The sequence below is a fragment of the Bacillus rossius genome, chromosome 11, assembly GCF_032445375.1.
Source record: "Bacillus rossius redtenbacheri isolate Brsri chromosome 11, Brsri_v3, whole genome shotgun sequence".
Taxonomy (NCBI): domain Eukaryota; kingdom Metazoa; phylum Arthropoda; class Insecta; order Phasmatodea; family Bacillidae; genus Bacillus; species Bacillus rossius.
The window spans coordinates 10,510,298-10,524,287 of NC_086338.1; the positions used below are offsets into that span (position 1 = coordinate 10,510,298).

Sequence of the window (13,990 nt, forward strand, 5' to 3'; positions counted from 1 at the left end):
ATACTTACCTGGCGTAGGGGCTACCCTGATCAAGCAGGGGGTTCCCCCAGGGTGAGGCTCTTCCCTTGCACTTCGGTTGAGCTGACCTCTGCGATTACCCCAAATGTGGGTAACTCGGGCGCGTAATTTTTGGTAGTCGGGACTGCGTTCGCGCTGTCCCGGTGAAAAAATTTGAACTTAGTAGTTGTGAAGTAGTGTTAAGAATTATGTACAGTGAAGTGTAATTTTTTTTTTTTTTCATCTGTGTATGGTATGTAATGCATTCGTAGGTCTCAAGTTTACGGTGCCTTGGCGAACAACCCCACCGTCTTGAAAGTGCGGAAGGAAGGTACGTAATTGTGCATGGTAATAGTTGAAAAAAGAAAAAAAAAATTCCCATGAACGATACTTGTCCAATTCGATTTTTCAGATTTCCCCCTCCCCGCCTCACCCCCGGGCCCAGTGGTTTAACGGTAACCGGCCCAGTGTGTAAACACTGGGCACAACAAAAAATTGTTTAAAGACTCATCAAATGTTCCCCTCCACGGAAATCTTTAGTAAAAGGCGAAAGATTTATGCGTTTGAAGGGAAACCAGAGCACGGTTGAAACTTTGAAAATCCGGACTATATAGGAAAAATGTGCGGACCACCACTAATGGTGAAAATAGCGTACGGTCGTGCAGCCTGAAGCCGCGAATCGTCCGAAAATCGCCTCGTGGGACACGGCACTCGATATTTCGTGAAACCCTAGGTATGTTGCTAATGGAAAAAAGTTCCCCTCTCGACTGTGCCGTGGTGCCCGCCTTTTTGCCGAGGCGGACGCGACGACCCGAGTGCCGCCACGTGGCAAACGGTGTACCAAGTGCCGCCACGCGGCAAACGGGGTAACCAAATGCACGCGGCGGTCGACCGTCGCCGTGGGTACAGAAACAAAGGAAACGAGGTGCGAGTAGAAACGGGCAGTTGTAGGAAGAAATTGTATTTGCATTGTTGGTGTGTACTGTCATGTAGTGTGATGAACTGGCACGGGAGTGTTATGTCTGGGGAAAGAGCTGTTTCGGAGGTAGAAGTACATAACCTCAAAACACGTTGATGAGGTGGTCCGAGCTGCAAGTGAAATAGAAAAGCGAAACACTGCGCAGCATACTTACCTAGCGTAGGGGCTACCCTGATCAAGCAGGGGGTTCCCCCAGGGTGAGGCTCTTCCCTTGCACTTCGGTTGAGCTGACCTCTGCGATTACCCCAAATGTGGGTAACTCGGGCGCGTAATTTTTGGTAGTCGGGACTGCGTTCGCGCTGTCCCGGTGAAAAAATTTCAACTTAGTAGTTGTGAAGTAGTGTTAAGAATTATGTACAGTGAAGTGTAATTTTTTTTTTTTCATCTGTGTATGGTATGTAATGCATTCGTAGGTCTCAAGTTTACGGTGCCTTGGCGAACAACCCCACCGTCTTGAAAGTGCGGAAGGAAGGTACGTAATTGTGCATGGTAATAGTTGAAAAAAGAAAAAAAAAATTCCCATGAACGATACTTGTCCAATTCGATTTTTCAGATTTCCCCCTCCCCGCCTCACCCCCGGGCCCAGTGGTTTAACGGTAACCGGCCCAGTGTGTAAACACTGGGCACAACAAAAAATTGTTTAAAGACTCATCAAATGTTCCCCTCCACGGAAATCTTTAGTAAAAGGCGAAAGATTTATGCGTTTGAAGGGAAACCAGAGCACGGTTGAAACTTTGAAAATCCGGACTATATAGGAAAAATGTGCGGACCACCACTAATGGTGAAAATAGCGTACGGTCGTGCAGCCTGAAGCCGCGAATCGTCCGAAAATCGCCTCGTGGGACACGGCACTCGATATTTCGTGAAACCCTAGGTATGTTGCTAATGGAAAAAAGTTCCCCTCTCGACTGTGCCGTGGTGCCCGCCTTTTTGCCGAGGCGGACGCGACGACCCGAGTGCCGCCACGCGGCAAACGGTGTAACCAAGTGCCGCCACGCGGCAAACGGGGTAACCAAATGCACGCGGCGGTCGACCGTCGCCGTGGGTACAGAAACAAAGGAAACGAGGTGCGAGTAGAAACGGGCAGTTGTAGGAAGAAATTGTATTTGCATTGTTGGTGTGTACTGTCATGTAGTGTGATGAACTGGCACGGGAGTGTTATGTCTGGGGAAAGAGCTGTTTCGGAGGTAGAAGTACATAACCTCAAAACACGTTGATGAGGTGGTCCGAGCTCCAAGTGAAATAGAAAAGCGAAACACTGCGCAGCATACTTACCTGGCGTAGGGGCTACCCTGATCAAGCAGGGGGTTCCCCCAGGGTGAGGCTCTTCCCTTGCACTTCGGTTGAGCTGACCTCTGCGATTACCCCAAATGTGGGTAACTCGGGCGCGTAATTTTTGGTAGTCGGGACTGCGTTCGCGCTGTCCCGGTGAAAAAATTTCAACTTAGTAGTTGTGAAGTAGTGTTAAGAATTATGTACAGTGAAGTGTAATTTTTTTTTTTTTTTCATCTGTGTATGGTATGTAATGCATTCGTAGGTCTCAAGTTTACGGTGCCTTGGCGAACAACCCCACCGTCTTGAAAGTGCGGAAGGAAGGTACGTAATTGTGCATGGTAATAGTTGAAAAAAGAAAAAAAAATTCCCATGAACGATACTTGTCCAATTCGATTTTTCAGATTTCCCCCTCCCCGCCTCACCCCCGGGCACAGTGGTTTAACGGTAACCGGCCCAGTGTGTAAACACTGGGCACAACAAAAAATTGTTTAAAGACTCATCAAATGTTCCCCTCCACGGAAATCTTTAGTAAAAGGCGAAAGATTTATGCGTTTGAAGGGAAACCAGAGCACGGTTGAAACTTTGAAAATCCGGACTATATAGGAAAAATGTGCGGACCACCACTAATGGTGAAAATAGCGTACGGTCGTGCAGCCTGAAGCCGCGAATCGTCCGAAAATCGCCTCGTGGGACACGGCACTCGATATTTCGTGAAACCCTAGGTATGTTGCTAATGGAAAAAAGTTCCCCTCTCGACTGTGCCGTGGTGCCCGCCTTTTTGCCGAGGCGGACGCGACGACCCGAGTGCCGCCACGCGGCAAACGGTGTAACCAAGTGCCGCCACGCGGCAAACGGGGTAACCAAATGCACGCGGCGGTCGACCGTCGCCGTGGGTACAGAAACAAAGGAAACGAGGTGCGAGTAGAAACGGGCAGTTGTAGGAAGAAATTGTATTTGCATTGTTGGTGTGTACTGTCATGTAGTGTGATGAACTGGCACGGGAGTGTTATGTCTGGGGAAAGAGCTGTTTCGGAGGTAGAAGTACATAACCTCAAAACACGTTGATGAGGTGGTCCGAGCTCCAAGTGAAATAGAAAAGCGAAACACTGCGCAGCATACTTACCTGGCTCGTGGCTACCGTTGCGGTCAAAGGGCTTGAAGTCAGCGATTGAGCACGAACGTCCAAGAGGTAGTAAGGGCACAACAGTGAGTATAGCAGCTCAGGGGCACGCATAGGTACCAAAATTCCTCCCTGTCTTGTTTTACACACTCTCGCTATTACCATTAAACCTTGATCAAGTTCCGTCTTCCTCCACCGCGCGGCAGCACTGTCTCCGTACCGTGCTGCCGCCTGGCGACGCTCTTCCGCACTGCTTGCACCTTCGCTGATCGTCATGCGCTGAGTTCGGCGCTTCCTGGTCTTTATTCTTGCTGTTTTTTCGCTTCTTTGCCTTCCTTTTGCTGCCCGTATTTTTTGGTCGTGTTGCATGTCTGCGCACGCGCCCCTTTTCTCACTTCCTACTGTTTTCTGACGTTCTGCTCATTCGCTACTTCTCTGTCGTTTTGGCCGCGTTGGCAGCCCGCGCGCGCCAATATATTGTTGCAATCTGCCACCTATCGGCGACTTTTGGGACTGCGCGCGATATAACGCTTCGCGCACTTGTGTGTAAAGTGGTGCGTTTCTGTTTTCTACAATTGGCTGTCTGCCACCTAGTGGCGCCTTTCAGAACTGCTTGTGGTATTGCTCTTGCCGATTTAGTGTGTAATGCTGCATTTTTCTGTTTTTGTCTTGTTGCTGTTCGCCGACTGTTTGCACAATTTGTGTTATTTTTGCACTTTTGCTATTCTTTGTTTTGTGTGACGATTTCCGTTTTTGCTTTTAGCTCTTGTTGCTGTCTGCCACTTTGTGGGCTGTGTTCTGCTGTTTGCTGTTTTGCCTTGTGTTTTTCGTGTTTTTCTTGTTTTGTCGCCTGTTTTGCTGCACTTTGTTTTTGGATTTCTTTGTGTGCTGTCCTTTGTATATTTTCATTGTTTCGTCATGGCTGATCACCCTCGCCGCCGACATCCTGCTAATCTGTTGCCTACTTCGATTCCTGATTCGGAGGCATCCTTTTTGCTGCCCACCAGCAATCGCTTCGCGGTGCTCTCGGATGATGATTTGCCGATTTCGCAGCCCAGCTCGCAGTGCTCACAGACCGCGCATCATGGTCGGGGGCTCTCGCGCTCTCGAGAGGCGCCTGCTGTCCCGACTTCTGCCCCTGATGCAGGACATGGTCGCTGTCCTACTCGACCTCGCTTCGTGCCGCCTCTGCATCACTCACTGAGCCAGGGTTCTGGTGGCTCACCTGACCTTGGTCTTGCTGGCTCCTCATCCTCTTTGGAGGAGTTCGAGGGCGCCCCTTCTTCGGCCGTGTCTGTTGGCGACTTGGAGTTCTTCATGATGGCTTCTTCGCCCACAGTCACTTTGACTACCAACACGACCACCATACTGTTTGTTCATCACGGATGTCAGCTACCGCTGTGTCATCCCGCGTGGCCGCGCCTTCATATTCAAGCCATAAGTGTCACCAACATAATCAAGAATTTATGTGAAAAGCACATGGAAAAGCAAACAAGAAATGTTAAAGGCTTTTCCTGGTGGGATCAGGATCTGGAGAAGTGTCGAAAAGAAATCAAGAAAACTAAAAATATGTTAAAGAACAGCAACTTTCCCTTCCACAAAATAATGTTGCTAAATCAATTCAGAGCTAAATGAAGAAACTACAAAATGATGATAAAACATAAGAAGAATACATCATGGGAGAAATTAGTCTCTAATAAAGGAAACCAAGATCCATGGGGATTAGTTTATAAAATTTGTGCGAATAAGCTGAAATCTCCAATTGAAACACCTGGTCTAACTATTGATGGTAAACCAGCTAATTCAATTGAAGAAAATTTAAAAACTTTACTGAACTGCTTACTTCCAGATGAAGACCAAGAGACAGATACACCTTTACACAGACTCAAGAGATCAGTTATGAATGAACCACCAGATTCAGATACAGAAGACGAATTTAATATAAAGGAACTGGACAACACTGTTAAGAACCTAAAACCCAAAAAAGCACCTGGTATAGACGATATAACTGTGGAAATTTTATGGAGAGTCTATCCCAGAATGAAATACATTCTTCTGGGTATATACAACTCCTGTTTGAAAAAAGGCAAATTCCCTGATATCTGGAAACATGGACTTCTAAAAATTCTATATAAAGGAAAAGGGAAGGATCCTGGAAATACAGCCTCATATAGACCACTTACTATGTTACCTATATTAAGAAAAGTGTTTGAAAGACTGCTTAACAGGAGACTCATTGCTCACTTGGAGAAGGTTAATGGCATTCATCATAAACAATATGCTTTCCGAAAAGGATACAGCATTGAACTAGCAATATGTGATATGAAGTCTCAAGTGGGAAGCTATGAAGAAGTATATGTAATTGGGGTAACTATAGATATATCTGGAGCCTTTGATCACGCCTGGTGGCCCCAAATATTATGGCGTTTGAAAACACTACAAGTATCAATCAATATTTACCAAGTTATACTAAACTACTTTGAGAACAGAACGTGCGTATGCTATACTGGCCATATTAAACAACAAAAGACACTCATTCTTGGATGTCCGCAAGGTTCTGTTTTGGGCCCAGTTCTATGGAATGTAATATTTTATGACATGCTCAGACTTGACTTACCAGAAAATAGTAAAATCTTTGGATATGCAGACGATGGATTTCTTTTAGTTCCTGCACCCTCCAGGTACGAATTACAAAATAAAACTGAACAAGCATTAAGACAAATAAAGAAATGGGCTGACACTGCAAAATTAGAAATCTCTGTAGAAAAGATGGAAGCTATTATCCTCAAAGGACACTTGAGTATACATCGACCCCCCACCATAAGATTCTGTGGCAGACCGGTTAAAACAGTATCTACACTCAAATATTTGGGTGTATATATCTCTACAAGAAACTCATATCAAGAACATGTTAAAAGAACATCCATCAAAGCAGCTTCACTGTTTCATAAATTACGCAGCATGGCACCTGCTAATTGGGGACTAAATGCAAGAACTCTCCTTATTATTTATAAAGGAGTGTATGTCAACATTGTTACTTATGCTGCCAGTACATGGTTTGAACTTGACAGTTATCTATTGTTCAACGGTACTTAAACTCATCCCAACGCACAGTGTTATTGACAGTAACAAAATCATATAGAACGTCTTTAGATGCGCTTCAGATTACAGCAGGTGTTCTACCAATAGATCTGCAGATTATTGAAAGAGCTAGCTCAGCTCTGGCACGAAGAAATAATGAACTATCACCTAATAAAAAGAAGCAAATTCATGACGAACAATTAGTGAAATGGCAAGATAGATGGGACCACAGCGATAAAGGAAGATATACTTATAATATTTTATCATCAGTCAGAGAAAGAATGAAATACAAATGGATCTATACAGATTACTACAGTTCACAATACTTAACCGGTCACGGAAACTTTAAAGCCAAATTACATCAATTCCATCTTGTGGACTCTTCCTTTTGTGTGACCTGTGGAACAGAAGATACTCCAGAACATGTACTACGCGAATGTGGCAAAATAGAAGATTTAAGAGAGCAATTTCAACAAGAAGTAAGCCACAAAGAAGTAACTATTAGCGATCTTGGAACCATAGTTAAAGATAAAGAAGTGTTCCAAATTTGGAAGAAATATATAAAAATTGATTGGACAACGATTAGAAACTTTTGATAGTTTGATTGCCACGAGAAATTCTCAAGAAGAACAACAAATTCAAAGTGACGATCGTGCCCTACAAGATGGATACGTAACCGAAGAAGATAGCGAAGATGAATCCGAAGAGGATTAAGAAGAAGAGGAATTTAGAAGAGGAACCTTGAACTTTCGAAACCTTGAACTACAAGAAGGACATGAAATCGAAGAAGATTGCGAAGATGAATCTGAAGAGGATTAAGAAGAGGAATTTAGAAGAGGAACTTTGGAGTTTTCGAAGTTATTAAGATTATTATTATTATGTATAATTATAATTATTTAATCATATTCATATCTATAACTATATAAACAAATATTTATTTTATTTTATTTTATGTTATGAATTGACGAGTCCTATATTTCACTCCTAAGAAGAAAAATAAAGAATTCATTTAAATTATTATTATTTATTTATATATATATTATTAGTATAGAAGAAAAAGTTAAAACCCAAGAAAAACCCAACACTTATTAGAATAAAGGAAGAACATAATACTTTCTGAATTAAAGAATCTACAAGAATTAATTTCTTCAAGTATACCCTTAGAGGGTTTACATCTTGAAGAGGATCTAGAGAACGAATCTAATTTTCGCCAACATATGGTTGGATAACATCTGATGCTGTGCCTTCCTGCCGGGTGCATCCCGGGGGCAAACCTTTTCCGCCCTTTCTCCGGGTCTTGGTGTGCTCCAGAAATGCTGCCCGGCGTGCTTGGTAATGTTCCCGCTGTCCTGTGTCGCTGGCTGCTTATCGGTACCTGAAGAGTCGCTGCTGCGCGGAGATCTCTGGGTGAGCCGCCGAACAACAAGTTGCACTTCTGCGTCGGCTCTCTCTGCAGTCGGGTTCGGTCTAGCGTTACGTGAAGCAGTTGCGTCGTCGTGGCTCCAGTGTGCCCCCTCTCCAAGATGGGCCTGGCTTCGTTGACGATCCTTGTGCCAAGGCAGAACTTCTGGCGGGCCACTTTGCTGCTACTTTCACCCCGCATGCAGTCCCCGCTGTCGGTCTCACGGCGTGTTTCTTCGAGGAGTTTGTCCCGCCTCCGCTCCCTGCTGCTGATGGTGCGCTCCTGACTTCGCCGCGTGCTGTGGCCAAAGTGATAGACAAGCTGCAGTTTGGTAAAGCCATGGGCGCGGATGGCATTCATCCAGTCATGGTGCGCTCTTTCTCCCGCAAAGCCGTTATCTACCTGGCCCGACTGTTTAACTGGTGCTTTTTGTTTTGTCATTTTCCCTTGGCGTGGCGTCATGCGGTTATTGTCCCCATTGCCAAGACGCATCCTGCCCACCCTACTGTTGCTTCCTATAGGCCCATTTCACTGCTCTCCTGTTTGTCAAAGGTTTACGAGCGGCTAATCCTGCAGCGGCTTCAGGTCCACCTCGAGGACCAAGACAATCTGCAGGATTTTCAGTTTGGCTTCCGCCGGCGGCACTCTGCCCTCAAGGCGGTGGCGCTGGTTGTCGACACCATCACGGCGGGCTTTAACGAACACTCCCATTCAATCTTGGTACTCTTGGACTTGAAGAGGGCGTTTGATTCTGTCCACCACGCCACTTTGCTTCACAAGCTTCAACTGACCCAGCTGGATGCGCATCTTACTCGCTTACTTCATTGGTTCCTCTCCGATCGTACCTTTGCGGTGCGTGTGGATGGTGTTTTGTCAGGGGTTCACCATGCTGCCGCTGGCGTCCCCCAGGGTGCGATTTTGAGACCTGTCTTGTTCGCTGCGTTTCTGGCCGATTTGGACCCGCCGCCGGGGGCGGCCATGATGCTCTATGCGGACGACACGTCTCTCCTGGTCACCGGGGAGGACACCCAACTCCTGCAGGCTCGGGGGCAGGTGGCTCTCCGCCACGTGGAACACTACATGTCCCGGTGGGGCATGATGCCCAACCCCGCGAAGACGCGAGTTGCCTTCTTCCCGAAGGGGCGGCGCCGTCCCCCCGCCCCGCTCACGCTGCAAGGGGTCCCGCTGCCGTACTGCGCCCAAGTGAAGTATCTGGGGGTGCTGTTGGACACAACGTTGACGTGGAAGCACCACATCGAGGCCTCCGTGCAGAAGGTGTGCCACATCCATTGGCTGCTCCGTCCTGTGCTCGGTGCGCAGAGTCCTGTGTCCCTGCCGACCCGACTTCATCTCTACAAGACCTACGAGCTACCGGTGCTGCTGTACGCTGTTGTCTGGGCGTCACTGCCGCGGACCTGCTGGCGCCCTCTCAACACGGCGCTTCATTACGACCTACGGATGGTGCTGGGCTTCCCAATGTGGACTCCCATGGATCTGCTGTACGACCTGTCGGGGCTGCGGCGCCCGGCAGAACTTGTGCATGACTTGGCTGTGCGGTTTTATCGTCGTTGTGCTGTGCATCGCAACCCCGTGGTTGCCAACATTGGTGACTATGATGTGCATGAAGACCATCCTCACCGTCATATCCGCGACTTTCTTCTGTACGAACCTCTATAAGGTTGATGTTACCCTTTGCTGTGCACCCTCTTTGTGTATTTTAGGGGGGAATAAAATGTTCTTGTGTGGGTTGTTTTATTTTAGTTGTGTGGTATTCTGCCATTGATTGTGTTTATGTTATTCTTGTGCTTAATGGTTGTCTTGCCCTTCTGGTGAGCGACACTGCGTTTCTTGCCTTAGTGTTTTTGTCTCTTTCAATCTTGTTGTGTGCACTAGCCTTTTGGGGGCCACTCTGGTGCCCTGCGCCTGACAGGTAATGGTTTGTACATTAATTTACCTTGTTCGTATTTCTCATTCTCACTACTGATGGCTTGGTTGCTCATATTTACTCTCTTAATATTTAAGCTTTCTGTTTTGATTTAATGTTGCAATCTGCAACCAATATGGCCGCCTCAGTTATTTAATTTTTACTTTATAGTGCCTGTTATCAGTAGCGGCAGATACATTATTTTCCTCCTGTTTGTGGCGATGGCACTTTCTGCCCGCTGGAGATTTCTTCTAGATGGCAGAACAGTTGCTCACCTGCCTAATCTTTTGTTCATTTAGGTATCCTTATTTTCTTGTTATGTGCATATTTCGCAGGCGATACTTTCTTTTCTTCTTTACTAACCTAGTTTACGGGCAAGAGTGGCGCTCGGTAATTCTCCTGTGTTATTATTTGTTTTTATATTCTCGCCTATCTATGTTTATGTTTTTATTGGTAAACTTTTTATAGCCATTGGATATTACTCAATTGTGCTTTTCAGTTTTAGGGTTTTTCAGTGTTTTCCCTAATTGTATCATGTAATTGTAATTTTCATTTATTGTAGTGCTTTCTTTATAGATGTCTGTTAGCATGTAAGAGATTTTTAGTTGAGGCATGTGTCTGTAAGTTTGTTGTTGCTCAATTTGGGCTTTTCTGTATTTATCTGTTCAATAAACCTCTTGAACTTGAAAAACTTGAACTTGCACTTCGGTTGCGCTAACCTCTGCGATTACCCCAAATGTGGGTAACTCGCAGAGGTGCCACCCCCCCCCCCCCCCCCCACCACAAACACTATGACTCACACACCCCCTAACCTAATGATGCACACGCACCCCCCTCCCCCCCAAAATTTTTTATGCCATTTTCTCAATGATTTACTCAATTATTTTATAATATTACTTTTTTAGTATTATATTTTATCACATTTTGCATTAATTAAAACTGATTTTCTAATAATAATTTTGGTCATATCAGGTAATATTTCCATCCTGAACCGACAGATGCCAAACTGCTTTTTTTGAGGAAAGTGCGGGGTTGTCATTTTGATTCACAAGAGCCCTTTCAATTATCAAAGCACCAGAAACGTATTTTCACATTAGAAGCTATAATTATGTAAATAATATAAACATTTTTCTCGTCTTTTAACCAACCCCCCACCCCCTGAAATTTTTTTGACGCAGTTTCGTCGTTACCCCCCCCTTGTGGGCACCCCTGGTAACTCGGGCGCGTAATTTTTGGTAGTCGGGACTGCGTTCGCGCTGTCCCGGTGAAAAAATTTCAACGAAGTAGTGTTAAGAATTATGTACAGTGAAGTGTAATTTTTTTTTCATCTGTGTATGGTATGTAATGCATTCATAGGTCTCAAGTTGACGGTGCCATGGCGAACAACCCCACCGTCTTGAAAGTGTGGAAGCAAGGTATGCAATTGTGCATGGTAATAGTTGAAAAAAGAAAAAAAAATTCCCATGAATGATACTGGTCCAATTCGATTTTTTAGATTTCCCCCTCCCCGCCTCACCCCCAGGCAAAGAGTATTAACGGTAACCGGCCCAGTGTGTAAACACTGGACACAACAAAAAATTGTTTAAAGACTCATCATATGTTCCCCTCCATGGAAATCTTTAGTAAAAGGCGAAAGATTTATGCGTTTGCAGGGAAACCAGAGCACGGTTGAAACTTTGAAAATCCGGACTATATAGGAAAAATGTGCGGACCACCACTAATTGTAAAAATAGTGTACGGTCGTGCAGCCTGAAGCAGCGAATCGTCGGAAAATCGCCTCGTGGGACACGGCACTCGATATTTCGTGAAACCCTAAGTATGTTGCTATTGGAAAAAAGTTCCCCTCTCGACTGTGCCGTGGTGCCCGCCTTTTTGCCGAGGCGGACACGACGACCCGAGTGCCGCCACGCGGCAAACGGTGTAACCAAGTGCCGCCCCACGGCAAACGGGGTAACCAAATGCACGCGGCGGTCGACCGTCGCTGTGGGTACAGAAACAAAGGAAACAAGGTGCGAGTAGAAACGGGCAATTGTAGGAAGAAATAGTAATTGCATTGCTGGTGTGTACTGTCATGTTGTGTGATGAACTGGCACGGGAGTGTTATGTCTGGGGAAAGAGCTGTTTCGGAGGTAGAAGTACATAACCTCAAAACACATTGATGAGGTGGTCCGAGCTCCAAGTGAAATAGAAAAGCAAAACACTGCGCAGCATACTTACCTGGCGTAGGGGCTACCCTGATAAAGCAGGTGGCTCCCCCAGTTATTTTACCAGTATAAATTTTTCTGCGCATATTTGCCCATTAGATTCAGTTGGAACAACGCGTGAAGCAGAAGGCAGCGATCGAGTGTAAGTATCGATCCTTTCCAGTGCTGCGCGCAGTGCTGGGAGACGGAACTACTTACTCCCCCCCGCTTCACCCTCGCGCCCAGTGAAATAACGGTAACCGCGGGACTGTGTAAACTCTCGGACCCAACTCGTGGTAGTTCCAGCTCTGCCCGACAGAGCTGCGCTCCGGTCGCGCGTTGCGCCCCCTCCCCCCCTCACCCCCGGGCCCATCGGTTTAACGGGAATCGGGGGAGTGTGTCAAACTCTCGCCGCGCGGCGATTCCCCCCCGCCCCGCTTCACCACCGCGCCCACTGGTTTAACGGTAACCGGGAGAGAGTGTAAAACACTCGCGCGCGCCGTTTCTCCACCGCCCCGCCTCACCCTTTAGTCCTGTTGTTTTGTAGTGACAACCGGACTGTGTAACACAGCAAATGCGTCCTGCGTCACCGCAATGGAGACAAATTCTAAAATTAGGTACAGGGAAAATGCGTGTTCGGTCTCAAACACAGCAAACAGTGATCTTCCTATGATGCCGCCTGCAGCGAGCGGCCCTAGGACTCCCTGCCCAAACCGCCCAAAAGACTGCCCAGCCACCTGCCCAGGCCACGCAGCTCGCACCGAAAGTGGTGATGCCAACTCCCATGACGAACGCAGGTCCGCCCCACACTCCTACCAAGACAGTGGGGCAAATCACCATGTACGGGCAGTCGGCGCAGCCCAGTACTTCGGTTAGCGCCCCGCGACACACGGACGCAAATGATGACGACACCAGGAGCCTGGTCTCCGCCTCAGTCCACCTGTCCAAAAGGTTCGACTCTCTGTCGAACCTGGGCAACACGAACTCCATGTGCGAGACCGACAGTGACTGAGTTGGTGAAGGGCAGGAAGCGCAAGCGCCAGACAAGGTACCCTGCCGATCTCTCGGACCAGTCAACACGACAGAAGGCCCCGCGGCAGTCCACTGCTCCAGCCACGGCACCGAACGTGCAGCAAGGCGCCCGCAGACCCAGAACCCCGCCCATCTATGGCCAGGCGGATATCCCCGCGTCCCGCCTGCGCGAAATGTGCGCCCACCTGGGGGACTTCCGGGTGAATCTCTCCGGGCGGCAGACGACATTCTTCCCCACCTCTCGGGCCCAACACGAGAAGCTCCTGGAGCACTTGATCTCGGTCCAGGCAGAACCATTCACCCGCCCATTCCCTGACGCAAGAAATGGGAATGTGGTTATCTCAAATCTGCCGGCGGACATGCCGGCGAACATGATCAGGGCCGACCTGGAGCAGCTTGAGTTCGAGGTCCGCCAGGTGAGGCAAATCGAGCGCCGTGGGGATGAGCAATGGAAGTTTCGGCACTTCTACGTCACCCTGGAGGGGAATAGCAGGATGGGGGACCTGCTGAAATTGAGATACCTGGGCATGTACGCCGTTACCGTGACCAAGCACAAGCCCCGCGGCCCCCAGCAATGTCTTAGATGCCAAGAGTACAATCATAACACAGGGGACTGCCACAGGTCCCCGGTGTGTTTCAAGTGCTCGGGTGGCCACTGGTCACACGATTGCCCAGTCGACATGTCTGTCCCCCCAACCTGCCCCAATTGCAAGGGCCCCCACCTGGGTGGTAGTGTGGACTGCCCCAGGCGAGTGGCCCTACGAAGCTTGGCAACAGCAGACACGCAATTCCGGTCCGCAGGCGGCCCGAGAATTTAACAGGGCGGGCGCGGTCTTCCCCCACCTGGGAGCGCGGCGACGTGGCGGCCGAGGAATGGCAATGCCGCAGCAAGCATGCACCGCCGCGGCGGGCCAGGTGCAGGCTCGGGAGGCAGCTGTCGGAAGCGTCACCGCCCCCCCCCGCCGCCACCCTGCTCCAAAGCTACGCGAGACGCGTA

At 47.9% G+C, this 13,990-nt stretch overlaps 7 non-coding genes across 7 annotated transcripts; 3 read left to right on the forward strand and 4 right to left on the reverse strand.

Annotated features, from left to right (window-relative positions):
* On the forward strand, positions 1-163 carry LOC134537118 (U1 spliceosomal RNA). Its single transcript, XR_010075934.1, has one exon. It is a non-coding gene; the product is annotated as a U1 spliceosomal RNA (small nuclear RNA).
* Positions 164-460: 297 nt separating this feature from the next.
* Positions 461-580, reverse strand: LOC134537147 (U5 spliceosomal RNA). The gene has a single exon (XR_010075958.1). It is a non-coding gene; the product is annotated as a U5 spliceosomal RNA (small nuclear RNA).
* Positions 581-1,122: 542 nt separating this feature from the next.
* Positions 1,123-1,285, forward strand: LOC134537122 (U1 spliceosomal RNA). The gene has a single exon (XR_010075938.1). It is a non-coding gene; the product is annotated as a U1 spliceosomal RNA (small nuclear RNA).
* Positions 1,286-1,580: 295 nt separating this feature from the next.
* Positions 1,581-1,700, reverse strand: LOC134537148 (U5 spliceosomal RNA). Its single transcript, XR_010075959.1, has one exon. It is a non-coding gene; the product is annotated as a U5 spliceosomal RNA (small nuclear RNA).
* Positions 1,701-2,243: 543 nt separating this feature from the next.
* LOC134537119 (U1 spliceosomal RNA) lies at positions 2,244-2,406 on the forward strand. Its single transcript, XR_010075935.1, has one exon. It is a non-coding gene; the product is annotated as a U1 spliceosomal RNA (small nuclear RNA).
* Positions 2,407-2,703: 297 nt separating this feature from the next.
* Positions 2,704-2,823, reverse strand: LOC134537149 (U5 spliceosomal RNA). The gene has a single exon (XR_010075960.1). It is a non-coding gene; the product is annotated as a U5 spliceosomal RNA (small nuclear RNA).
* Positions 2,824-11,324: 8,501 nt separating this feature from the next.
* LOC134537152 (U5 spliceosomal RNA) lies at positions 11,325-11,444 on the reverse strand. Its single transcript, XR_010075963.1, has one exon. It is a non-coding gene; the product is annotated as a U5 spliceosomal RNA (small nuclear RNA).
* Between the last annotated feature and the right edge of the window lie 2,546 nt (positions 11,445-13,990).